General features: G+C 41.9%; 1 pseudogene across 1 annotated transcript in view; it reads left to right on the top strand.

Moving 5' to 3' along the window:
- LOC309451401 (metal transporter CNNM4-like) overlaps positions 1-25,567 on the top strand; it is a 41,019-nt pseudogene that overhangs the window by 2,566 nt on the left and 12,886 nt on the right. Inside the window, exon 2 of the transcript in view lies at positions 2,904-4,626. The product of the transcript in view is annotated as a metal transporter CNNM4-like (transcript). The remainder of the gene's footprint in view (positions 1-2,903; positions 4,627-25,567) is intronic.

Genomic DNA, 25,567 nt, shown 5'->3' with positions numbered 1-25,567 from the left:
GCTTTGTGAGTGTGGTGGGTCTGGTAGTACAATGCAAAGAGCATCATGTGCCCCCAATGGCTGTTCACTATGAGAAACACCTCCATTTGAGCTCCCCCGTGGAAAGTGCCTCCAGTCTGGCATGGTAGTGTGGGTGAGCACTAGCAGATGGGGAAGCTGCAAGTGTTCTGAGCTGCACAGGTTGAGGAGCTTTGCTGCCATCTTTGATGGCTCCTGATGTAACTTTTCATAGGCAACCAGAACTGATTGACTCCTTGTGTTAAAGATAGGTCAGCACAGCAAAAGCAGAACCGTTTGTGCAAGCTCAAAGTCTTGCCTTGTAGAGAAAACTGAAGGTGCCTGTGTTTTGCTCTGGCAAACAAAAGATTTCCCCTGGCAAGAAAGCATGGAATTTTATTTGTTTGTTTATTTTTTGTTTGGTTTGGTTTGTTTTTTTAGAGAGAAAGAATTGAGTTGTTAATTAAAATTCTTAGGATCTGCAAAGATTAAAGAAATATTGTATTGAATGACTGTCAATCTGAAGCTGGATCAAAAAATAACAGCTCATTTTATGCAGCGAAATAGGCTTTAAACACTGCCACCAGGGAATTTGAAAACTACTGACTGAAATCAATGGACACAGAAGCAGAGTGGATTTCCCAGCACAACATCATTCATGTAGGTGTCACGAGTGACTCTTAACATGCTAAATTTCCTTGACATGAAGGTAGAGTTTGTGTGATAGAAGTCACTGCAAAATGCAAAGTGTCAGGACTGCTTTTGTGAACCTTATGGATCTCCATAGGCGTTGTAGCCCAAATTCATCCAAGCCTGGAAAACGTTCTAGTAACATTATAGCTCCATTTGGAGCTGCATAAACCCATACATGAGTTGTGCAGGTGTCACTGTAGACACCATTTAATGGCTTTGAACATAGAGGTTGCTATGCATTCAGGGAGATGTTTCGGCCTAAATTTGCCTTGCAGAGCTTCTATTAGTCATGATGATCTATGACATGGAAAGAGTCAACAGAGAGAGCCAAGGGTGAGCTTGTGGTGTTGACAGCTGGATTTTATTCCTTGGAGAGAATAAAGGATTTTTAAAAGGTTTTTATCTGTTAATACTGATTTATGACCCTTGTTACTATCCTCCAGTATTATTAGTCATTGTTATGACTGTGATAATCAAATCTCATGCTTCAAAGCATACTGATAGCTGACAGAAGATGACAATGACTTTTGTTCCCTCTTGTCATATAATTTCGTTGTTTTTCCTGCTCCTTTTTAAAGCCTTAGATGCAGGCTCTCTATGACCAAAAGGGGTAGTGAGTAGATCCAGCCCTATTGCTACAGAAGGAAGATGATTGCTCAAGAGTGCATCCCTGTGAAGAAGGAAGCAGAAACTTCCCTCACTCACATGTGCAGTTTAGCTCCTAGGACTAGCCTGGAGAGAAAAGCTGACACCTCCTTGCTGCTTTTTATCCCACATCAGTGGATTGGGTAGGGTCAAAGTGTGGCAGTGGGAGGATGGCTGGGCAGGAGACAACAGAAAATGTGCTGTATTAGGAAAAAGTTAAGCTTGCTTTTGTCCTCCTCCAGATCAGCTGTATAATCAGGCAAAATGGAAGGACAAAGTTCTAATCCACCCCAGAAAATACCAAACTCTTGTGGGTATGTACCTGTACAAGGAACACACTTGTACATGAAGAGTAATTAAAAATGCTTAACAACAATATTTTCATGGTTTTAATATCGTATCTTCCTTCTCTGACCTCCTTTCCTGGTCCTAGATTTTCTTTACCAGAGTTTTGTCCAACTAGCTGCTTGCTATTGAGAGAACCTCCTGCTCAAGCAGGCTGGTCTGACCAGTGAAGAGAACGTATTTTATTGAGACCTGCATCACTAAGTGTTTAGAAATAATTTCTGTTTCCCATTTTCCACACCAGGAACAGTACTTGGAGAAGACCTGAATGACTTTGCAGCTGCCGCTTCTTTCTGTGATTGCCTGAGTATGCTCAGGTATTTAATACAGAATCACAGAATCACAGAATGTTAGGGATTGGACGGGACCTCAAAAGATCATCTAGTCCAATCTCCCTACTGGAGCAGGAACACCTAGATGAGGCTGCACAGGAATGTGTCTAGGCGGGTTTTAAATGTCTCCAGAGAAGGAGACTCCACAACCCCCCTGGGCAGCCTGTTCCAGTGTTCTGTTACCCTCACTGAGAAGAAGTTTCTTCTCAAATTTAAGTGGAATCTCTTTTGTTCCAGTATGAACCCATTACTCCTTGTCTTACCGTTGGTTGTCACCGAGAAGAGCCTGGCTCCATCCTCGTGACACTCACCCTTTATATATCTGTAAACATTAATGAGGTCACGCCACAGTTTCCTCTTCTCCAAGCTAAAGAGTCCCAGCTTCCTCAGCCTTTCCTCATAAGGGAGATGCTCCACTCCCTTCATCATCTTGGTTGCCCTGCACTGTTCTCTGTCCTTCTTGAACTGAGGGGCCCAGAGCTGGACACAATATTCCAGATGTGGTCTCACCAGGGCAGAGTAGAGGGGAGGGAGAACCTCTCTCGACCTACTAACCACACACTTTCTAATACACCCCAGGATGCCATTGGCCTTCTTGACCACAAGGGCACAGTGCTGGCTCATGGTCATCCTGCTGTCCACCAGAGCCCCCAGGTCCCTTTCCCCTACACTGCTCTCCAACAGGTCATTCCCCAACTTATACTGGAACCTGGACTTGTTCCTACCCAGATGCAATACTCTACACTTTCCTTTGTTATATTTCATTAAATTTTTCCCTGCACGACTTTCCAGCCTGTCCAGGTCTGACTGGATGGCAGCACAGCCTTCTGGCGTGTCAGCCACTCCTCCCAGTCTGGTGTCATCAGCAAATATGCTGATAGTACACTCCAGCCCGTGGGCCCATCCATGTGACTGAGGGGAGCAAGGTGCTGCTCCACCTCTACAGGCTGGGCCTGGAGCCTCACACCAGGGAACGTGTTGCCTTTGCTGAGCTCCAGAGCTCCAGCCTGCCGCCAACGCTTTGGTTCCCAGTGGCACCTGCCCCGAGCGTTCCCAGGACCTGCTGGTGCAAGTGGGCCCAGTCGAGGCCCGAGACACCTTGGCCCTGCTGCAGGTCCACGTCCAACCCCTGTGCAAGGACGAGTGGGCCAAGACCTATGTGCTGTGCTCCCGGAGCTGGCCTGGCCAACCCTGGTTACCCCAGGAAGGTACCGATGGGATCCTGGTGGTGTTGGAGGAGAAGAAGTTGCTTTTGCCCCTTTGGCTGCAGATGATTCTCATCATTGGGTTGCTGGTGCTGTCAGGGATACTCAGCGGGCTCAACCTGGGCCTCATGGCGCTGGATCCCATGGAGCTGCGCATCGTGCAGAACTGCGGCACCAACAAGGAGAAGCACTGTGCCTGCAAGATCAAGCTCATTTGCTGAAAGGGGAACTATCTGCTGTGTTTGCTGCTGCTAAGCAACGTGCTGGTCAACACCACCCTCACCATTTTCCTCAATGACCTAACTGGCTCCAGAATCGGCGCCATTGTCACTTCGACCATCGGCATTGTCATCTTCGGGAAAATTGTGCCCCAGGTGCTCTGCTCCCGCCACAGCCTCACCATGAGGGCCAACACCACTGTGTTCACCAATTTTTTTATGATGTTTATGATGGTGACATTCCCTCTCTCCTACCTCATCAGCAAACTCCTTGACTACATCCTGGCCCAGGAAATCGGCACTCTCTACAACTGAGAGAAGCTGGTGGAGATGCTGAAGGTGATAGAACCCTACAACGACCTGGTGAGGGAAGAGCTCAACATGATCCAGGGAGCCCTGGAGCTCTGCACCAAGATGGCGGAGGACGTGATGACGCTGCTGAAGAACTGCTTCATGATAAAGCGTGACACCATTCTGGACTTCAACACCATGTTGGAGATCATGGAGAATGGCTACACCTGCATACCCATCTATGAGGAGAACTTCTCCAACATCATGGACATCCTCTATGTCAAGGACCTGGCTTTCATTGACCCCAATGACTTCACCCCCCCTCAAAACAATCACCAAGTTCTACAACCACCCCATCCACGCCATTTTCCATGACATCAAGCTGGACGCCATGCTGGAGGAGATCAAAAAGGGGAAGTTTCACCTGGCCATCGTGCAGAAGGTGAACAATGAGGGGGAGTGAAATTCATTCTACGAGGTGCTGGGGTTGGTGATGCTGGAGGATGTCATCGAGGAGATCATCAAGTTGGAGATCCTGGACGAATCAGATCAATTCATTGACAACAGCAACCAGAACTGGGTGGGCAACCATAAGAAGAAACGGGACTTCTCAGCCTTCAAGGACCCATCGAGAAGATGGTCAAGATCTCCCTGCAGCTGCTTCTGGCTGCTCACCACTCCCTCTCCACGGTCATGACGCTCTTCACCCCAAACTTCATCTCGGAGAAGATCTTGTTGCGGCCCCTCATATATTCCAGTGTCATCCAGGAGCTGAAGTTCAATGAGGAGAACAAGAAATCCCTGTGGCACCTCCTCTACTGCAAGAACAAAGCAGCTGACTACTTCATTCTCATCCTGAACGGCAAGGTGGAGGTGGAGGCCGGCAAGGAATGTATCAAGGTATGTAATACATGTGACTTCCTTCTTAACAGTACCAACTTCTTGCTTCCCATGATTGTATTACTTAGTATGAGACCTTATACAAACACTGGAGCAAGAACTTTGTTCATGAATTCTCCTGACCATGGAGTGTAGAGACCAGAGAAGGAACTTTGCCCACATCACTAGGGGTGGGCATCACATGAAGCACTGCTGTCAGAGAGGGGAACACCTAAAGAAGGCAGAACACCACCAGAGCAAGTATGTTCCTGTAAAACCAAAAAGCATTTCTGGCAGTGGATCCTTGTAATACACAACCAAGAAGTCAACTTTGGGAACACTGAAGTTTCTCTTGTATGAGATCATTTGAGGAATGATTCCAGCTTATAAGAACGTTGCTTCAACAAAGCTGACACATATCTAAAGATAGCCCCCCTCATAGAGTGTTTCTTCTTGAACTGCCCAGGCAAGAATCAGAAATTGCTAGTCTCCATGTCACAACAAGTTTTGGTAGGAAGCCCTAAGCTTGAGACTGAAGACAGAGTGGTGGTAAACACAAGCATCATCATTTGGTTGAGTTTCCTGAGGAAATAAGGTGTGGCTTAGTAAATCAAGTCATTTCAGGGTACTCACAGTGTACGAATAATCTATCGGTCTTACTATAGCCATAATGACAGCTATCCCACTGAATTAGAGCCAAATTTAGTCCTAGCTAGGCTGCAAGGTCAACTGCAATAGAACTCCAGGAACACTCATTAACAGCAATATTAGATTGCAGTAATGGGACTTGGAATTTACAATGACGATTTACAGTTGAGGCTATTTTGAAGCCAATGGACAGATACAAGCTCTTAGTAAGTTGCTCTGAAATATGGCACATTATCACTTGATCTTATGACAAAGGACACTCATAAAGTCCATCTATCACAAAGCAAGCCATGTGGTAGGCATAATACACCACCAGAATACCTTCAGTCTGAAAGAGCACAGGGAGAAGTCCCCATCTAGCCTTCCAAAAAAGTGTCACCTTATAGTTTAAGGAGACGTATGCGTACCTCAAAAGCTGACTTGGAATGTGACATTCAAGCTACCAAAACATGAAACTCTGTTGATATTCTCAGTGTTACTGAGGGGAAGCTCTGGAAAGAAGAAATGTCAAGAGACCTACAGAAAATATCAGAGAATAAATCAGTGACAGTGGAAAAAGATAAACAACAGGTATCTGCATAAATCAGAATCTACAGTGATGCCAAACCAGTGGATACAGAATTGGAGAGAAGTCACCAATCTTTAGCAGTAACAGAAGTCAGGCTCCATTTGATGTATCAGATTCAAAAGTATCCAGTGTTTCTTATGAATTAGGACAGGATCTTGAACTGCATTTGTGATTACCTTTATTACACCTGACAGTGTGAATTTTGGGAACATGATCATGGTTATAGTGTTCCCAGCAGAAACTGAAATGTGAAATGGAAGGATTCCCAGGTACCAAAGCAGTGGCTGATGACACTTTCTACTGTGGCTGAAAGTGTTGAAGTCACCAGCCATGATTCCAGACTGTGATTGGCCCCAGGGAGATGTTGAGAACAGCATATTAGCCTGAATGAAGGTGAGCTGACGCTTGCAGAGAATGATAACCTGAACATCTGTGAACTTCTGAGTGCATCCAATTATACCTCAAAAACCTTAGACCCACTAAGAAAATGTCCAGAGCAAAAGTGGTGAAGGATTTCTAGGACTTCATAGGAAAGATAAACTACTAGATTTTTCTTGTTTATTCTCCTACCTCTCAGGACACAAGAATCATCTAAGCAGTTAACGCACACAGACACCATTTGGCAGCAATCAGAGCCCCATGTGATGGGGTAAAGGCGATCCAATGCAGGGAACCAGTCCCAAATCGCTATAAACCCCTGGAACAGATAGAGCCACAGAAAGCCTGGAGCCACACTGCTGCGAAGTCAGCACCTTGAGCACTTACTGGTGGGATCCTGACACAACTGAGATGGAGTCAGATAAACAAGGAGCTGCTGCCCTTGCGTAGTGGGGGGGGGACACAATCCCACTGTGTCACTTTTGGGCAAGGCATAAAAATGCAGTATGAGCTCCAGTAAAAAGAAAGCATGCTGAGGAAGTGCTGAGTGCTCCTGAAAGCTATCTGAATGGGATGATGAAGGCATTAAAATGTTGGTACATGGAGTGCGGCTGTACTGAAAGGAAGAAGGATCACAGGCAACATCTACTCTGTTACTAGGCAAAGGATTGAGTGGTGTTTATGTGTGTGTGTGTGCACATGTGCAAGATGGGATTTTATTTAAAGCAGGACAAGCAGTAATCCCTGCAAATACAAGAGCTGACATCAGGAAATGAATAACTTCATACCTAGGGATAATAGAGGGTGCTTTATTTGAGCCAAACTGTTTCCATTGGCTAGGCACCAATGTGCATTGCAGATCGGGTATGACCCAGAGTGATGTGTGTACAGGGTACACTGATCAGTTATGATCTTTCTGCCACTCCAAGGGGCCTTTGCAAATGGTCATTTTTAAGGACAGGAGATGGACAGTCTGCTTTCTGAGAGGTGACTCTGGAGGAAGCACTAGCAAGAGCTGATCAGGAGTTAAGCGGAGCCTTTCCACAGTATGACATGCCTAACACACTCTGCTCTGACATGACTTGTAGCATGCTGCAGCAGAATTTGTGTGATTCAGCACTTAACAGGGCAGATTTGAGCACCAGATGTCTTGCCATGAGTATCAAAAATGAAAAAGAGCAAGAGCAAACTAAGTTGGCAGCATAAACAGTGGAGGGACTGATAGCAAAAACAAGACAGTCAGGAAGAGATTCTTACCTGCCAAAGCTGGGACATACCAATGCTTTTTCTCCTAAGCCTCCATAGGAAGCGGGGAATCCATTGACTGAAGAAGGTCTAGAGAGAGGTGTGTTACACTAAATAAGCCATTGACAGATAAAAGAATAGAAAAGAGCCAGTCATTTGTAGCTGCTCTTCAGAGTGGATTTGCAGCCACAACTCTAAGACTACAAAAAAGCATGAAAGAACCACACAAAAGACAAGAATGCTGAGAGGATAGTTCACACACCTGTGTCTATGGCAGAGGATTAGAAATGTTCCTTGCTACTGTTGTCCTGTGATGAAACTTCCCAGTGCAGGTTGCTTTGCAGAGCTGCTCTGGCAGCATGTCTTCCTCTTGTATTATTATCAGCACACAGGAGAGGCAAAATTGCCTAGCAGGGTGTGCTTTGAATGTGTGCCTACCTTTTAGTCTCGGATTAGAGTTACAGTGACATGTCCTCTTTCAGGAAGAGGCTGGTTTCTTCTTTAAGTGCTTGCTGACCTGCCTGGCCAGAATGGTTACTGTATGCTAGAGAGACAGCTGAAGTGAAGCAGAAGCAATTATTTATATAAAAAGAAGGAACTTGGATAAACAAAAATACTGGCAGCTACCGTGTATTAAAGTGAAAGACTCAGATGCTTTGAAGCCTTGTCCTCAGGTGATTTTAAGTGCTTCAAAATAACTCTAAGTCTTACCCAAAAATGAAGGCAGCTTGGAGCTCCTTAGAGACTATTAGTCCATCAGTGTCCAATCTTTTCTGCACCTTGAGCACTGATCTTGTTCTAGCTTCTCAGCCTTGCTTTTCTGTCTGCTGTCCTACTTATGTCTGGGCCAGGGTCTATTTTGAACTCCAGAGGTTTGTGATCTATTCCTTTTCTGCAGGACTGGAGCTGCTCCTGTTCTATGCTATCTACGGCAGAAAGGCATGGTCCTCCTTCTGTTGGGTGTTTTTCTTAACTGCTCGGTTAGATCCTAGCACTGGAGATCTGAGCATCTCCTTTTATGATTTGTTTTCCCCTGAAGTCTCTAAAACAAGTCTCATGATGTTTAAAATGCTACTGAGAGCTTAGTGAGCACATTGCAGTAGGGCCATTACACTTCAGACAAATCTTTTCCTCCCTACACGGCATCTTCCTTATTTATTTACAAATTGCTTGCCTCCTGAATTTCTAAAGCTTTTGCTTCAATATAGCCCACATTTCAAATCCTTGTGCATTATGTAGAAAAAAGAGAAGGCTCATTCATCTGCATTACCTCCTGTCTGTGTCCCACTGCCTCAAAGTGATAGCCCATGAGTTAGTATTCAACAGTGTACAGCAGCATTTTCTGACTTCAATAGTGTTTGAGGATTGATCCCAGGATAATGATCCCATTGTACTGTGCAGCAGAGAAACACATTGCTAATGCAAGACATGCCAGGAAGAGCCTTTCAACAAGGTACAGATAGTAGTAAGTACAGCAAGAAGTATGTTGTAGGGCAAACATAACAGCACAGTGTAAAACATCTTGCCAGCAGCTACTTTAAAATGTTCTACTAATAACAGTGTATTATAAAAGGCAGAGACACACGCTAGGTTTCTCCAAGTCTGAGCCAGAATACTGAATCTCTGTTCTTACTCAATCTCACTGAATGTATCCTTTTTTTTGTTCCTAAACTCCAAGAGGTACCTTGGAACAGGTCATCTGCTAGCCCAATCCAGTTCACCAACATGGGACTGCAACAGCATGATCCTGGGTAAACATCTCAGCCACTGTGATATATGGCAGGAGCCAGAAAACCCTCTCGTTGTAGAAGAATGCCAAGAGTCTGCCTGAAGCCCAAAGGTGACCTTGTAATTGAATTAGCAGGAGTGCTTGTTGGCGGGGCACAATCCTTGTTCCATGCTCAACCCACTCACTACCTTTATTTAGATTCAGAGCCTGTCATCCAGTCATAACCTTTGATTTTCCTTATCCTCATCAATAAAGCTTAAAACCATAAACCTTATGCTTGCTTCTGTCCTCGCATGCCAACACGTTCCCTAGGGAGCTTTCCATGAGCTGGGTGAAATGAAAGGCACCTAACCTGGCTGCAAGAACAGACACTACCTCCTGTGTCTTGGCATGATTTATACACGGCAAATCCGTATATTTTTCTACTGTGAATGAATGTGGGGTTTTTTACCCATTTGTTTATAATTTTACAGCATTCATAGTCTGTCATGTACTCATCTATGGACAGAATTCAGATTTCCTTGTGAAAATTTTACCTAGGCCTGTATTAGGTCACTGTGCCCAGTTCTGTGAAGCCATTTTCCTGCAACAGTGAAGAAGGAGAAAAGCAATTATGACATTTTGTTTCATAAAAAATATAAATATAAACATTAAGATATTATATTGGTTGATATAGTTGTTTGTAACACTAGGTCTATCTTCGGGTATCTTGTATTGTGGGTAAAAAAGCGTAGACTGAAAATTACTTGAATGTAGCAATTGAATATGATGCATGGTATTAAAAAAAATGTGTAAAAATAAAGTATTTCAACCTAAAACAATTCCTTCTTGAATTGGTCATTGCAATTTATCAAAATTATGACAAAGCGTGAGTAGTTTCAGATTGTCCACAGCTGTAAATTTTTTAGATTAAACTTTATTTACGATAGGTCACCCTTCTAACACACAGGCAACTGTGACTACACATACCTCATTGGATTGCTACCAGCTGCAAAATCAGTGTGTGGAGCAGAACTTTGACCTCTCTGCTGCAAAACTGGAAGAAACAATCAACTGAAGGAGATAAAGGAGAATCCTCATTAAAGAGGAAGTGGTACATGGCAATAGGGAACAGAAATCGAATTTGCTTGTGCTAAGATGCACTTTGTCAACTAGCCTACAAAGGACAAAGGACTCCAATTATTTAGCCAGCAAGATGAAAAATCTGTGAATTATGACTTGTAGCATTAAATTAATCAGAATACTGTTATGCGTTATTACAGCAAGTGGTTGGAGAGCCCATTCGGGTGTGGAATCCAGCTTTGCCAAAAAGCTGTAGGAGCAGACCAGGCTGCTCTTTTATGCCAGCCAGGGGAACAACAAAGACATTCAGGGTCATTAACACCAAGTAAATACAGAACAATCAAAGGCTCTATTTCCTCCAGTAATGTGAAAGTCACCACTGTATTGAGGACAAGCACAAGTCATATGTTTCTCTTAAGTCCTACTTAATCCCTGCTTCGAGGATTTAAAGGACATTCAAGTGATTCATAAGCCCTGCGCATGTTCTCTGCATAAGAATGATTTTTATCCACCACAGAGTCAGCTGAGCCATGGAAAATTCTGCAGTGGGTCACATCAGTGGAATAATACTGCTGTGTTCAAGAAGGTCTGGTTGATGTTCTGTCTGACAGTTGCAGCTGTAGCTTTAACATCTAGCATACTGATAATCAAAACTCATGGTTTATGGTGTGCGTTGATTCCCCGGAGGGTTCTGGAAGTAATGTATGTCTCTTACCGGCATCATTTCGTATCTAGCTGGTAAAACAGTTCAAGGAGGAGCTTTAACCAAAGCATCAGGCACCAGACAGTAATAAAGGCAGGAGATCTCTTCTGACAGTTCTATGATGTGATCCAGCATGTCAGAGTCTCTGTTTCACACCAGAAAAAAAAAAAAAAAAAAGGAAAAAGTCTGCACAAAATATGGCCAACCAGAAAATGGGCCAAAATCAGTTAGATAGTGCCTGAATGTTGCTGCTTTTGAAAGTAACAACCAGACTGCAAAAGATGGCTTCAGATATCTTTTGCATACTGCATGTGGATTTATTTTGCTTGGGTTTCTGGTTTATGCATCATTATGGTAATCTGTTATTGTTCCTCTTGCATATTTTTCTGCAGGCTCTTTGGCAGTGATTCCTGCATCTATCACAGCTAAGTTTTGCAGCATGCAGCGGAAAGGAGATGATTCTGATCTATAATTCTGTCAGACACTCCTTAAGATATTGTATAAGCTTATGAAGGTGAATTTATGCTTCTGGCTTTTAGTTCTCTTTGTGTCTGAGCCACTTTGATGCTTAATAATCTTTCAGTAAAAGGAAATAATATGCACCTCACCACTTGCTAGGGCTATGAGCTCTTAGAGTTTCTTTGTAGGGGGACTGATACTTTCATTTCTCCTTTCTTAAAAGGCAAAAGAAAATACCTGAAGAATGTAAATCTGACTGGAAAAATGCACCCTAATTTTGGTAGCATCTTAACAGGCAGGGAAACAGAAATTCAAACACATTGAGGGATGCAGAGAAAATTGGCAATGAAAATGATATCAGAGACAAATGCCGGACAGTGCAATCTTCTTTTCATGCAGAAAATAAATCCAAAAGTGGGTGGAGGAGTGCAAGCTCACATTCACTACTCTTCTCTGTTAGAGACACACTGTGGTCCTTGAGACCATGAAGGAATGGCAAGCATAGAGTGCTAGATGCTGAAACCCAGATAAAGTTCTAGATGCTTGATGCTAGTTCTAGAACCCTGGTTCCCCCTCCTGGCCCTCGTCAGCAGTGTTATCTTGGTCCAGACACTTTTCTTTCTTTCACTTCTCATCTTTCATCTCGCCTTTTCTATGTAGACAGCAATCTCTCTGGAGGAAGAGTCTATTACATGTCCATGTCACACCTGTGCCAGAAGAAGAATGCAAAAATCTTCAGCTTGACACTTAGAAACACAGCTGGAAATCTGGAGAGGAACAAATAGCACTGTTCACTCCTAAGGGAGCATGACCTCTTGCTTTGTCTGACTCTAATCACCTAAAAAGGAAATCTTTCACAGATCCTTTTGTGCTTTCCCTACTGTAGTGGTCTTTTTTGTTACTGGATAGATCCCCAACTGCGGCAGAAACTCCCACTGCTCTATCCCTGCTGAGAGGAAACAGTGCTTCCCCACCAGTAGAGGTGTTCTTAATGCAATTCTAAACCAAAGGCATCCCCTGTACCGTGAGGTGTACCCATTCACTTTCTTTGTTTAGCAAGAAATGGTGATTCAAAGCTCTCTGCTCCCACTGCAGCCCTCTTTACCCTCAATAATTATCATAAGTCCCCTCCCTTAATTTCAGCCTCCAAGTTGCAGCCATCCGCAGCCATGCTGAAACACCTTTTGCTTTGCAGCAGATGGCAATGCAGTACTTCCCGCTGCCAAGATGACCCAGTTCATTCTTCCATCATCTGCATCTTACTATGAAGCAGCAGACAAAGAGGGAAAAAAAAACACTTGGCAGATGATCTGTAGCAGGTATCTCCTGTTGTAAGACTCTCAGCAGTCTGAGCACACTGATTCAAATAACTAAGTAAGCAAATGAAGAAGTCTAGAGATAGCATGCAGCTGGCCCTCTTGTTCTGATTGACATGGTTGACATAATCCTAAAGCGAAACTTCAGAGTTAGCTAAAATCCTAACCTTTTGGTTTTAAACTGCTCTTATTTTCCCTTGGTCTTGGCAGAGGAAGAGGAGAGTGTTTGTCCTCAGCACACCATTTGAATGGAATATTTTCCTGAAGACCTCCAACTAGATTTGTGGCATTGTACCTTTCATATCTGCTCTCTCTCCCCCACTCTTATCACATAATGTCTCAGCATTAGATTGGCTTTTGCTGGATGACTGCACATGATGTTGCAGAATCAAAAACTTTAGCTTTTAACAAACAAGCCTAAACAAACTTTTAGTTGTAGCAAAAACAAAAGCAACCTTCAAATGGGGAATCGGATATCACAGCAAAGAGTGAACAAGATATCTATAGACAAACTGAAACAGTAACTCTAAAGAGAGAGCTACCTTTATGAGCTCCTTGGTTACCTGTGGATGCCAGGTGCCCACCAAAGCTTGTCTGTCACCCACCTCCTCAGCTGGACAGGGGAGAGAAAATATGACGACTCATCAGTTGAGATAAGGACAGGGAGAGATCACTCACCAGTTACTGTCATGGGCAAAACAGACTCAACTTTGAGAAAATTAATTTATTACCAATCAAATCAGAGACAGATAATTAGAAATAAAGCCAAGTCTTACTCACTCCCTGCTCCTTCCCGCCCCCCACCTCCTTTTTTCCTGGGCTTAACTTTACTCCTGAATTCTCCACCTCCTCTCCACCAGTACATGGAGATGGAGAATGGGGGTTGTGGTCAGTTCATCTCGTCATCTCGTCTGCTCCAGTGTGGGGTCCATGTCACGGAGACAGTTCTCCACAGACTTTTGCAACATGAGTCCTTCCCACAAGCTGCAGTTCTTTACTAACAGCTCCAGTGTGGGTCCCTTTTATGGGGTGCAGTCCTTCAGGAACAGACTTCTCCATCATGGGTCGCCCACAGGGTCACAAGTCCTGCCAGCAAGCCTGCTCTAGCGTTGGGTCCTCTCTCCATGGGGTCACAGGTCCTGCCAGGAACCTGCTGCAGTGCAGGTTTCCCACAAGGTCACAGCCTCCTTTGGGCATCCACCTGCTCCAGTGTGGACTTTCATGGGCTGCAGGGTGACAGCCAGTCCCACGATGGTCTGCACTATGGGCTGCAGGGGAATCTCTGCTCTGGGCCTGGAGCACCTCCTGCCCTCCTTCTTCACTGATCTTGGTGTCTGCAGAGTTGTGTTGCTCACATGTTCTTACTCCTCTCTCCTGTCTGCTGTTGCATGGCAGATTTTTTCCCCCTCTTAACTATGTTATCCTAGAGATGTTACCACTGTGTCACTGATGGGCTCAGCTTTGGCCAGCTACCGGTCCCTCTTGGAGCCACCTGTCATTGGCTCTATCAGACAGGGCTCTATCAGCTTCTATCAGCTTCTCATAGAAACCCCCCCTGTAGCACCCCTGCTACCAAACCCTTGCCATGCAAACCAAATACACTGTGGAAAGCTGACAATAGTGTAGATATTTGCAAAGGCAAAAATCAGGGGTCATTTACCAAATGAGTTCCTCTGTGTCAATGACACGAGTCAGCTCTATTCAACAAACTATTTGACTCTTCTTCAGATCTGCATTGTCTTGTCCTTACCAATATCCTAGAAAAGGGTTACCTCTGATCTTAGATTTTTCACCATTTTTCTAGCTTCTGGAGAAGCAGCTGTAGCACACTGTCATACTTTCCAGTTGTTGAGGTAGAGCTGGGCCATCACATGGATTCCTTTCACAGACATCCTAGTGAAATTACTCCATTGGATCCTTGTTTTGTACCTGATTTTATGTCTGTCGAACAAGGCAGGTGATGGAGGTATAACAGGAGTGATAGACATTTAGATGTCTCTTGATGAAGGTTGTGTAACTGGCATCTATGACATTCTAGTATTGTCAGAGTGTCATCTATACCAATGGTGATGCCATTTCTGACACTTTTAATATTAAATGGTATTAATCTGACTGATCTTCTGCCAATGGTAAAACTGAGAAAGATTGATTGTGGTGGTGCTGTCATTTCACAGAATACAGTGTTAAACTTTTTCTTATCCTTCACATCCATAAGATTCTCTGGCCTGGGGATGTGATAGGACAAAAAACAAAACAGAGAAGTGATTACAAAGTGGGGGATGGTTATCTCATTATTGTTATCAAAAACAAACAAACAAAAAAATAACAAGCACTTGAGGTAAATGCCTTCCCAGAACAGCTGTGAAGCTAAAAATCTGACTTTTCTGGGTACAACATGAAGTTGAAAAATAAATCCTGAAAACAAATTATATTTTGCTATGTGCTTATTATTCAAATACACAGAGATATTTTGACTGAAAATATCATGTAGAATTTTATTTCTCATTCTCTCTATGTGCTTTTAATCACTTAAATTAAGGATCATCAAGAGCATTCAACTAGCTCAGGCCCACATTGTGCTTAGTTTAGTACAAACTCATATTTTCTGAAGACAGTAACTTCCAGTTCCATTTTTCAGAGCTAAACAACATTTCCTATGGCCCACTGAATGTCTTCAAATAATAGACCGAAGCTTCATAAATACAAGCGCAGCCTTCCTTGCCCTGTGAAACTCTGAATCTGTCTTAGAAATTGGTGCTTTAGGCTCCCTCAATAGTAAATAGAGATGGGCACTTCTGAATGATGATTCCCATTCCAAGACCTGAAGAAATTTGAAGAGGCCCCTGTTCCTGTTCTTCTACCTTGCATCCCTTAGGGCTTTGGCAGAAGAAGAGAACTGAAGATCCTGATTCAAGCAGTGCAGAGCCATGGTCTCTGCTGGATTTGCTCCTCATTGATGATGTCAGAAAGGAGAGAACAAGGGGTCAGGTAGTCAGGATACAGATCTCAAGGGTGAGCCTCAACAGCAGGCAAGTTAGCATGGCTGAGAGACAGAGCAAAGTAAGGACGTACTAACACTAATCTGCAGTTTGCTCTGTGCTGGTTTTACTGTACAGAGAGAGTTTCTCATCTGTGTTTTGGCTGAGTTGGAACCAACCAAATCCCACAGTGCTCCAGCCATGCTACCTCACTAGCAGTTTCTGGAGGAGAGGGAGCATCTCTGTTCCCTTTGGCATTGCCTTGGAAAAAGCAGGTCTTCACTGGCAGCGTTAAAGCCATTTTCAACCTGCAGAATATATCCTACTACAATTACATCAAAGCAACTTGGGGATTTTTGCAGTCCACCTTATATTTTTAAGGTAAAGATTTACATTGATATTTTTGACGCTTGATGACTCTCTTTAAAGGTGTTGCAAATTTCAGTTTCTTTTTTTTTTTCTTTTTTTTTTTTTCAATTCAAATGAACCAGAAAATCAGTTGCGTAAAACATTACATTTCAACTTGTTTAGAAATCTCATTTTCCAGGGAGTTCAACAAATTGTTCAAAGTAAAGAGCATTTCTGCTACAATAAATGCAATGCTATATCGTAAATCAAATTAGGCAAAAGATAATGTCATTCAGCATCCAAAATAAATATCCAAACATTTAAAAAAACCCTAAACAACAACAACCAAAACAAAACAAAAAAATGCCCCCACACACAAAACCCAAAACCAAAAACTAACCACAACAAAACAAAAACAAATAAAAAAAATATAGGAAATGCAAACTTCATAGTTAAAATGTCAGTTTCATCTTCTCATGTCAGAAAATAAAATTTAACTTTTATTAAAATCAGAAATATGCTATCCTGGTCCATACTTATGAAACATCCATAATAAATTTTTGTTGACTTGAAAAACAAAATAGACCATGCAAACTATTTCAACAACATCCAATAGATCATTTTATATTTCCAAATACACAGAAAACTCAAGCCATCAACTCAGTAGTAAAAAAAGAAAAAAAAAAAAATAAAGTGAGAAAAACACATTAAAATTATGTATAACATATACACTTTTATTTAGGAGTGTATTCCAATATCCAATGGCAAATTTCAACAATGCAAAAGCTGCTATTACTTTTGCACCAACCTAATATTTTGCTGAGCTGCAAGAAACAGCTGGACACAGAATTCTCTGTCTGGGTGAACACAGGCTTGGCTATTTGGATACAGGCAAAAAGACAGTGAAAATTATGCGATATCAGGCTTCAGTCACAGTGTTTTAGACAAGACTCCTTGAAAACAGGAAAGTATAGACAGAAATTTGATGGCTAATTCTAAAGATTTATCAATTCAATGCATCAAAATTTGATACAGTGCAGATACTTTGAACCCTTGGAGGTAGGTATTTTCCTATATATTTAGCAGTTTTAAGAGAATGAACTGATGTCTTTAACAAGCTGTTTTTCCTCCAGTGCTCTGAGTTCCTGTCCCAAAAATGCAAGTGATCACACTAAAATGTTATACTGCTGAGCATATTTTTCTCAGAATTCCTCTGTGCATTTTTCAGTCTTAAATAAAGCTGACTTACAAACATTAACTGTTAAAAGCTAGCAATAGACTCTGTGTCAGAAGCAACTCACACTAACTTCATGCCTTGAATGCAAGGCTATCCTGTAGCACCATGTATATACAATGGAAATGCAAGGTGGAAATGGAAACAGAAGAAAACCTTGACAATCTTTTTCACATGAGCTCTTCCCTTGAGCTTTCTTGTCCATAGAGAGAGGTGGTGCAGAGTAATTTCTGTGTCCTAAGCTTGAACTGTACCTACTAGTATTTTGCTATGTCACATTTTCTTCTTTCTGACTTCTCAAGTAGATGTTATATGTCAAAATCTAATTTCAAACAACTATTTGCTTCACAGTGTTATCTTTTCTTAGTCATCATTTGTTATGCTAAATGAATATCAAGTTTGTTAGCACATTTGATATTGTTAATAACCATGTTTCAATACAATACGAGACAAGATATTTCTGCTGCCTGATAAATGAGTTACTTCATTTCCAGATTTACATGAGCTGTGGGCAGCAATGAAAAGCTCCAGGATTCAAGTATACCAAAATTACAATTTACTATCTTAATCAAAAATGTGAGAGATGCCTTTTAGGGTGATTAAATCAAAGAAACAGCTGCGTCCCTCCATCCTTAGTCACATGCAGATACTGGGAAGAGCAAAGAAAATTGACTATTGTTACCAATCCAAAACTCAGGATCCATATTGCAATAATAATTCTGTGTGTGAAAATTACTACAATAATCTAATTTGCACAGGTCTGTGAATCAAAATATCCAAATCATTGGAAACTTCACGATTCTGATATACGATATAGGACTCTTCAGTAGACAACTTAGACTTGGTTGTTCTATTCCACTGAGTGGGGAGTTTGTGAGAAAGTTATTTTTTTCCAAGGTAAAAAGGGTTTTTTTCTACAAAAATATATTTTTCTCTCTTTTTTTTTCTTTTTTCCTTTTTTTTTTTTTCCAGAAAACTTTATCAACGTGTTTGTTTTGCATTATTTGGAAACCCTAAAAGAAAGTTTGAATTTCAACCTGGACTGAAATTAGATCAGTTCAATGTAAACTGTAGTACTCCGCACGGTACATTGCCTCCTGGCAATTGTAGCTGGGTGTCCTGGTTTCTTCTGGGATTAGAGAGTTAATTTTCTTCCTAGTAGCTGGTATAGTTCTGTGTTTTGGATTTAGAATGAGAATGATGTCTTAGGTGTGCTAAGTAGTCAAGGACTTCTCGTCTTCTCACATTGTGCCAGGTGCACAAGACGTTGGGAGGGGGCACAGCTAAGACACCTGACCCAAATTGGCCAACAGGATATTCCATACCATATGATGTCATGGTCAGTGCATATTTTGGGGAAAGAATAAGGAAGGGGAGGGTGTTTGCAGTGATGGTGTTCATCTTTCCAAGTAACTGTTACATGTGATGGAGCCCTGCTGTCCTCGTAATGGTTGAACACCTGTCTGCCCATGGGAAGTAGTGAATGAATCCCTTGTTTTGCTTTGCTTGTATGTGCAGCTTTCACTTTACCTACTAAACTGTCTTTATCTCAACCCATGAGTTTTCTCACTTTTACAATTCTCTCCTCCATCCCACCATCATGGGGGAGTGAGCAAGCGGCTGTGTGGTGCTTAGTTGCTGACTGGGGTTAAACCACTACATTGGGAAATCTTATGCATTCATCTTCCCCTAGGTTCATTCTGCACCTTCTAACATGCAATTAATATAGTAATACCACATGGCTGATACAAAGGGAGAGATCATGTGCAGCACTGAAGACATCACCTGTCCAGAATACACTGCACACAGAAGACAGCAGTGAAAGATCTGGAGAAAAAGGACTGAGAGCAGTGTGCTTTGCTTAGCTCTGGTGATGAAGAGAGGGAGCCAAGGCCAGAGTGTCTCCCTGATTCACTCTCCCATCTCAGAAAGTGAGCAGGTCACAGAGGCCCAGATCCAAGAATTCCTACTGCAGAATTGCTGCACAGACCAAGAGAACAAGATGTGCAGTGGAGAATCAGATGAACCTTTGTGGCCATTGTAAGAGCAATAAGATAGAATGCAGATGGTGAAACTGAACTGAGGCCTAAGTTCTGAGTTATAAAGAAGTGGGGACATGAGGATATGTTAGCAGAGCATAGACTCTGTTTCTTGTCTTGCTTCACCTTTCACCAACCTCACTTCATCACAGAGAAAGAAAAGCTTCTATGTTGCTCGCTTTGGCATGTTAAAGTCTTTAGAGAGTGGTGAGGTGGGGGGGGGAAGGAGTAGAGAGTTCAGAGGAGGGTGATGAGGCTGGCAAGGGGACTGGAGCACAAGTCTCATGAGAAACAGCTGAGGGAGCTGGGGCTGCCTGGCCTGGAGTGAAGTAGGCTGAGGGGAGACCTTATCGCTGTCTAGAGCTACCTGAAAGGAGGTTGCAGCATGGAGGGTGTTGGTTTCCTTCCCCAAGTAGCAAGTGATAGGATGAAAGGAAATGGCCTCAAGTTGTGCCAGGGAAGGTTCAGATTGAATATTAGGAAATATTCCTTCATGGAAAGGATTGTAAAGCACTGGAACAGGCTGCCCAGGGAAGTGGTTGATTCAGCATCCCTGAAGGTGTTTAAAAGACATAGAGATGAGGCTCTTAGGGACGTGGTTTAGTGCTAGAGTTAGGTTATGGCTGGACTCAATGATCTTAAGGGTCTCTTCTGACCAAAATGATTCTATGATTCTACGTTTTCTCTAGCTGACCTTAACCTACCCCCTGACCTGCACAGTATCAGTCAAGACTCCTAGCTCTATATCACAGAGCTCAATAAAGACCAGAATGAGGTGTTGGCAAGAGAAAGATGAAAGGGCAACAATCTTTTCCACGAACTCAGTAAATTCTCTGGGGAAAACAAGCAAACAAACAAAAAACCCTTAGCAAGCCTTTTGAAATTATTTAATAATAACTGTGAGATGAGCTGACTACGGGGGTGTCTTTTGAGACTAGAATGAAGAGAAGGTCCTCAATACCATCAGACATGATTGTCTCCAGCCATCAGAACTTTTCATTCAGAGATGCCCCTCTTTTTTGTTTTGTTTTGTTCTGTTTTGTTTTGTTTTTGTGGGGTCATTTCTCAAGCTTTATATTCTGTAGTTACTGAGATAGAAAGGCTAATGCCACAGGCTAATTAGGAACTGCAAACTGACCATGTAAAGTCACTAGCTAGATATCATTGTTCTCAGTGTATACAAAGCATCGTGGATAGACATGAAATGTTAGTTTTGTGCCCGTGTGCCCAAGCAGGGCACCAGACAAGTGACATTTTCCTGAGATCACAAAATTAAAGTCATACCAGGGCATCTTACTTAAGCGAGGATTACAAAATACATCAAATCATGTTTATCCATTCCTAACCAAAAGAACACACTTTAATTACACAGAGCAAATTGCAACACCTGTATAGGGTGACACACAAGTAGTGAAAATCATAACTACAGAAAATTCATACTGCTGCACTGGAAGAGGAAAGTGTTTTCAGCTGGGAAAACCAGAACTCTTGGCATTAAGCAGTGTTGCCTCTCTTCATATTCTTCATGCTGTTGCATTATGGTGCTCAATGTTACTTCACGTCAGTGCATGGAAAGAGAAAGAAATGAACTAAGACTAAAGCCAGCAGAGATGCATTCACCCATGTAATTTTATTGGCTTCAGAGGGATGGAAATAAGTGGGGTACTACATACAACCAAGTTGCATAGGTGGAATATAATACAGAATTTCATGTGTCCTATAGTAATCCTCAAGAAAATTTGCCTTTATATCTGGTGGAAAGAAGCCTATATATTTGCAGCAGACCTGCCACCAACTCAAGCCATAATTTAAATAAAACAACACAGGCCAAACATTGCCGTAGCCTTTTGCTCTTTGGATAATATTAACAGTTCTCCCAGGCTTCAGTATAAGGAGCTTAACTCTGCAGCATTACTGTGACTAATCTCATCAGACACTACTGTGGCAGCCAGGCTTTCCTAAGACAGTCTAGGGGAGGATCCCAGGAAACTAGTGAAAGGCAGATAGGGAAGCACTGAATAAAGAATATGGAATAAACATTTAAGAGCTCAATAGAAATCGCAGATGAAACAAAGAAACAAAAAACCCCCAAACCAAACAAAAACAAACACACACACACAAATCAAACCCGGTCTCCATGCCTCTTTGGATTAAAAAATATTAAAATCCCATTTCTACTCTTTCATAGACTGAAAGAAGGTAAATGTGTGTCAGAGGAATCCAGTGTAGACATGAATGCATATAGTATATTTACTACTGGGCTTCCCATTATTTCCATTATTTTAAATCTTAAGATCCTTTTTTGCACTTCAGAAATACTACCATGATAATGGTGAGTTCACCAAACAATGTGACTCCACTACCCTAAAAATTACTTCAGCCAGGACCTCAAGGCAGCATAAAGTTGCCTTATGAAGAGATTCATTAAAACAAGCCTTTCTCTTTAATTTTGTTTCTCTGGGAAAAAAAAAAAAAAAAAAAAAAAAAAAAATCACCTGGCTGGAAATAATGGATGATAAGAGAGGAAATCCACCTCAGGTTGGAATGGAGACCCAGAAACCTAGGACATTTCAGATTCTCCTAGGGCCTTCAAAACAGAGCAAGAAAGACATACCATAACAAGGGCCAAAAGGTTAGATCCAGCCCACCAAGATAGATGGGTAGAGACCCTGGCAAGGTTGTAAACCTTCAAGAGGGAAATGTGCATTGATGGGAATCTGCTGTAACTTTTTGCTGGCTACAAGCTTCCAGAGTCATCTAAAATGTGCTGTCTCCAGTGAATTTCATCCATATGCTGGGAACTCACCTGCTAAGGCAGCATTTTTTAATAGAAGAAAAGAAAAGAAAAAAAAAAGAAAGAAAGAAAGGAAAGGAAAGGAAAGGAAAGGAAAGGAAAGGAAAGGAAAGGAAAGGAAAGGAAAGGAAAGGAAAGGAAAGGAAAGGAAAGGAAAGGAAAGGAAAGGAAAGGAAAGGAAAGGAAAGGAAAGGAAAGGAAAGGAAAGGAAAGGAAAGGAAAGGAAAGGAAAGGAAAGGAAAGGAAAGGAAAGGAAAGGAAAGGAAAGGAAAGGAAAGGAAAGGAAAGGAAAGGAAAGAAAGGAAAGAAAGGAAAGAAAGAAAAGAAAAGAAAAGAAAAGAAAAGAAAAGAAAAGAAAAGAAAAGAAAAGAAAAGAAAAGAAAAGAAAAGAAAAGAAAAGAAAAGAAAAGAAAAGAAAAGAAAAGAAAAGAAAAGAAAAGAAAAGAAAAGAAAAGAAAAGAAAAGAAAAGAAAAGAAAAGAAAAGAAAAGAAAAGAAAAGAAAAGAAAAGAAAAGAAAGAAAAGAGAATCTTACAGAAAACTTGGGTTTCTGACTATATATAGGCACTGAAAAATTAACATGAAGACTGGACAAAATCACGTCTACTCATGATCCCAATATACAGGTAAGCCTCATCTTTTTCAGAACTGTTGCAAGACATGTCAGAATAACAGGTATAGCTGGCTACGAAAACATAAAAATGCATGACAGAGTAAATATTAATCCATCCATATCTGTCTATCCATCCATTTATTGATTTTGTACACATCCTGACAAACAGATATGCTTCTAGCTTCCTTTCTTTCTCCCCTCACACATCAATCCAGGCAGTTACTGGACATCATAATTATAGTAAGCTCTTAAATCCCAATAAATACTACCAAGCTGGCTACTCAGAGGCTTCCATGCCATCAACTTTCTAACACAGTAATGATGATTAGTCTATATCACATCTGACTGCTTTTAGAGGTTTACGCTCTTATTGGACTCACGGGGAGGGAAGGAATACTGGCAAAAATGGGAAGGAGTTATTTCAGCTGAGAAAGAGACTTAGAGGCTATATTTCCAAATTTTGACTTAAAAAAAACCCCTGGCAGAATACGCATGTAGAGATTCCTGTTGTTAGGGTCTGGTGTTCTTTCAAACAGGGCAGTGATGAAGGAAATGATGCCTCTGCTGCTGTGTGGGCTCTGGGATACCCAGTGCTGTAGAAAGTTAATCACTGGCTGGCTCATGTCATGCAACATGAGCTCAATTTCTCAGCCTGTGCTTGTCAAAAGAGTAAAAGGCTTGGCTTGATGTTCACATCATGGTTGTGTTTAAATCGGATTGCCCAGCTCCTCCAGTATAAGTGCTCAAGGTTTTCACCACCAAGGGCAAAATGAGAACGAGGGTGAGGAGCAGTGAAAACAGAACCAGGAATGTAGCACCTCCTGCCCTCCACCTGCATGTTGGCCAGACATTATCTCAGACATTACCTCAGTCTTATATCAGTTCTGGACAGTCCTGGGCTGCTTCCTTCCTCCATCCCATCTGGTCTGCATCCCAGTCCAAGAAAATTGTACAGCTACCTCCAAGCTCGTTGTCCAGCATAGTTCACCACAAAGTTTAGGAAACACAAACTAGTTCCTCTTCCATCCAAAACTGACAGAGTTCAAATATTTTCCCGGAGCTCTGAGGAAAATGCTTTCTGTATCTCAAATTTCTCATGATTCAGAGCTTACTCAAAGAGACCTTCTCTCCAGCACATCTCACAAAAGGCATCATTTAGTTTTGCTGCTTTAAGATCTTTCCATTCTGCTGCAGCAGCAGAGTAGGACCAGGATGAAAAAAAGAGGGAAAGGCTGATAAAACTGCAGGTGAGAGCAACATGCTTTAGTAGGGAGTGCAGGACTTAGCCTGTAGAAGCAATACATAGGGTAGGGCTTTATGAACTAATAGGGTAGGTGTATAAAATGTCATGCTTATGAAGTGATATGGCGGTCAGGAATAAAAGATAGTTTAATACAGTTCCTGTCTACAAGATGACAGTATCAGATGACTGTAAATGCATATGATTAGGACAAAATGAAAGAGGCCAAAGATACGTCAGCTGAAGAGGAAATCAGTTGAAATGGTCAGCCTGACTTTCTTCAGCAAATGACAGTTCAAAAGCTTGACCACTGAGGAACTAAAAAAGGAAGGTTTTGGAGCAGAAGTTATTTTATATTCCTCATGTCACTCATGACTGATCTACAGAAGAAATGTTTATGTTCCTACTACTTAGAAGTGCAATATACCTTTAAGCCCATGTTTATTTGTTGTTTATATGCCTACTCACTTTCACTGACACTGAGTATATTTAGAAATAGCTGCCTTTATAGATTTCAGTGTCTCCTTCTGTGAAAAATGGAGCCAATTCTAGAGCAGAATGTGGCAGCTGTTTAGCAACACACAACACTCCTGTGCATCACTTTAGGCTACGAAGGATTGCAGGTTACCATATCTAATTACTATTGCAAGATGAAAGCTTAGATACTTAGGCTATAATTAACCACATTGAATTTGAGCGGTAAGCTAAGGTTAATGGTCCTACAACACTTGAGAAAAGTGTAATTGATCTCTTAGAGAGCATAAGTGATTAGGATATCGGTTTGTGTCACTGGAAAGATAGTGCTGTCAACACCACAGTGTCCACTAACAGTGTACACAGTGCACCAGTTCTGTACCAACCTAATGAAATGGATGTCACTTACCCAGTGCTTAATACCACATTTTCCAGCACCTTACAAGTGTGGACATAGACTGACTCTATTACGTTTTGTGTTTGTCAGACCGGATGAATTGCTTGAATAGGGAGTCATACATCTCATAATAACCCTTTCCTTTCCTTCACCTCCCAAGGTCAGTTGATGCTATTATCCCCACTTTAATTAGATACAGCATTAAGCAAAGATGCTATATGAGCTAAACCTGAGACAGAGCTACGCTATATTGCCTAAACCACAAGCAGTTAAAATGATGTTGCATCTAAGACAGTAAAGCCTGAGTCACAGAGCATATGGCAAACTGAGATCTCTGTGTTAATGTGGACTTCCACTTATGGACTCGTCTCAACACCACAAAGAAGATAACTTGTCAGAGGAAGGAAAATAAAGACAGATCAGATGAAATCCAGGATGGGATTCCAGCATGGAAGAATGTCTCCGTGGAAATATGAAGTAAAGAACAATAAAAAATATTAGTATGATCAGATTAAACCAGAATTACCTTCCAGAACACTTCAGCAGCTAGGGAAGAACTGTTCAACTGAAAATATTTTCTTCACAACAAAGCAAAACAAAACAAAAATTGATTATAGAAGCCTCTCCCATTTCTTTACAGGTGCATTTCAATTCACTATCTCAGCTACCCCATCACACAAACTGATTATTCCAAAGCAACCAATGACTGTAATTGCATGCCCTTTCTAACATAGATGT

The sequence above is a fragment of the Streptopelia decaocto genome (assembly GCF_964273445.1).
Source record: "Streptopelia decaocto genome assembly, chromosome: 1".
In the NCBI taxonomy this organism is placed as follows: Eukaryota; Metazoa; Chordata; class Aves; order Columbiformes; family Columbidae; genus Streptopelia; species Streptopelia decaocto.
The sequence above is the reverse complement of the archived record's forward strand: the minus strand, read 5'-3'. Positions and strand labels throughout refer to the sequence as shown.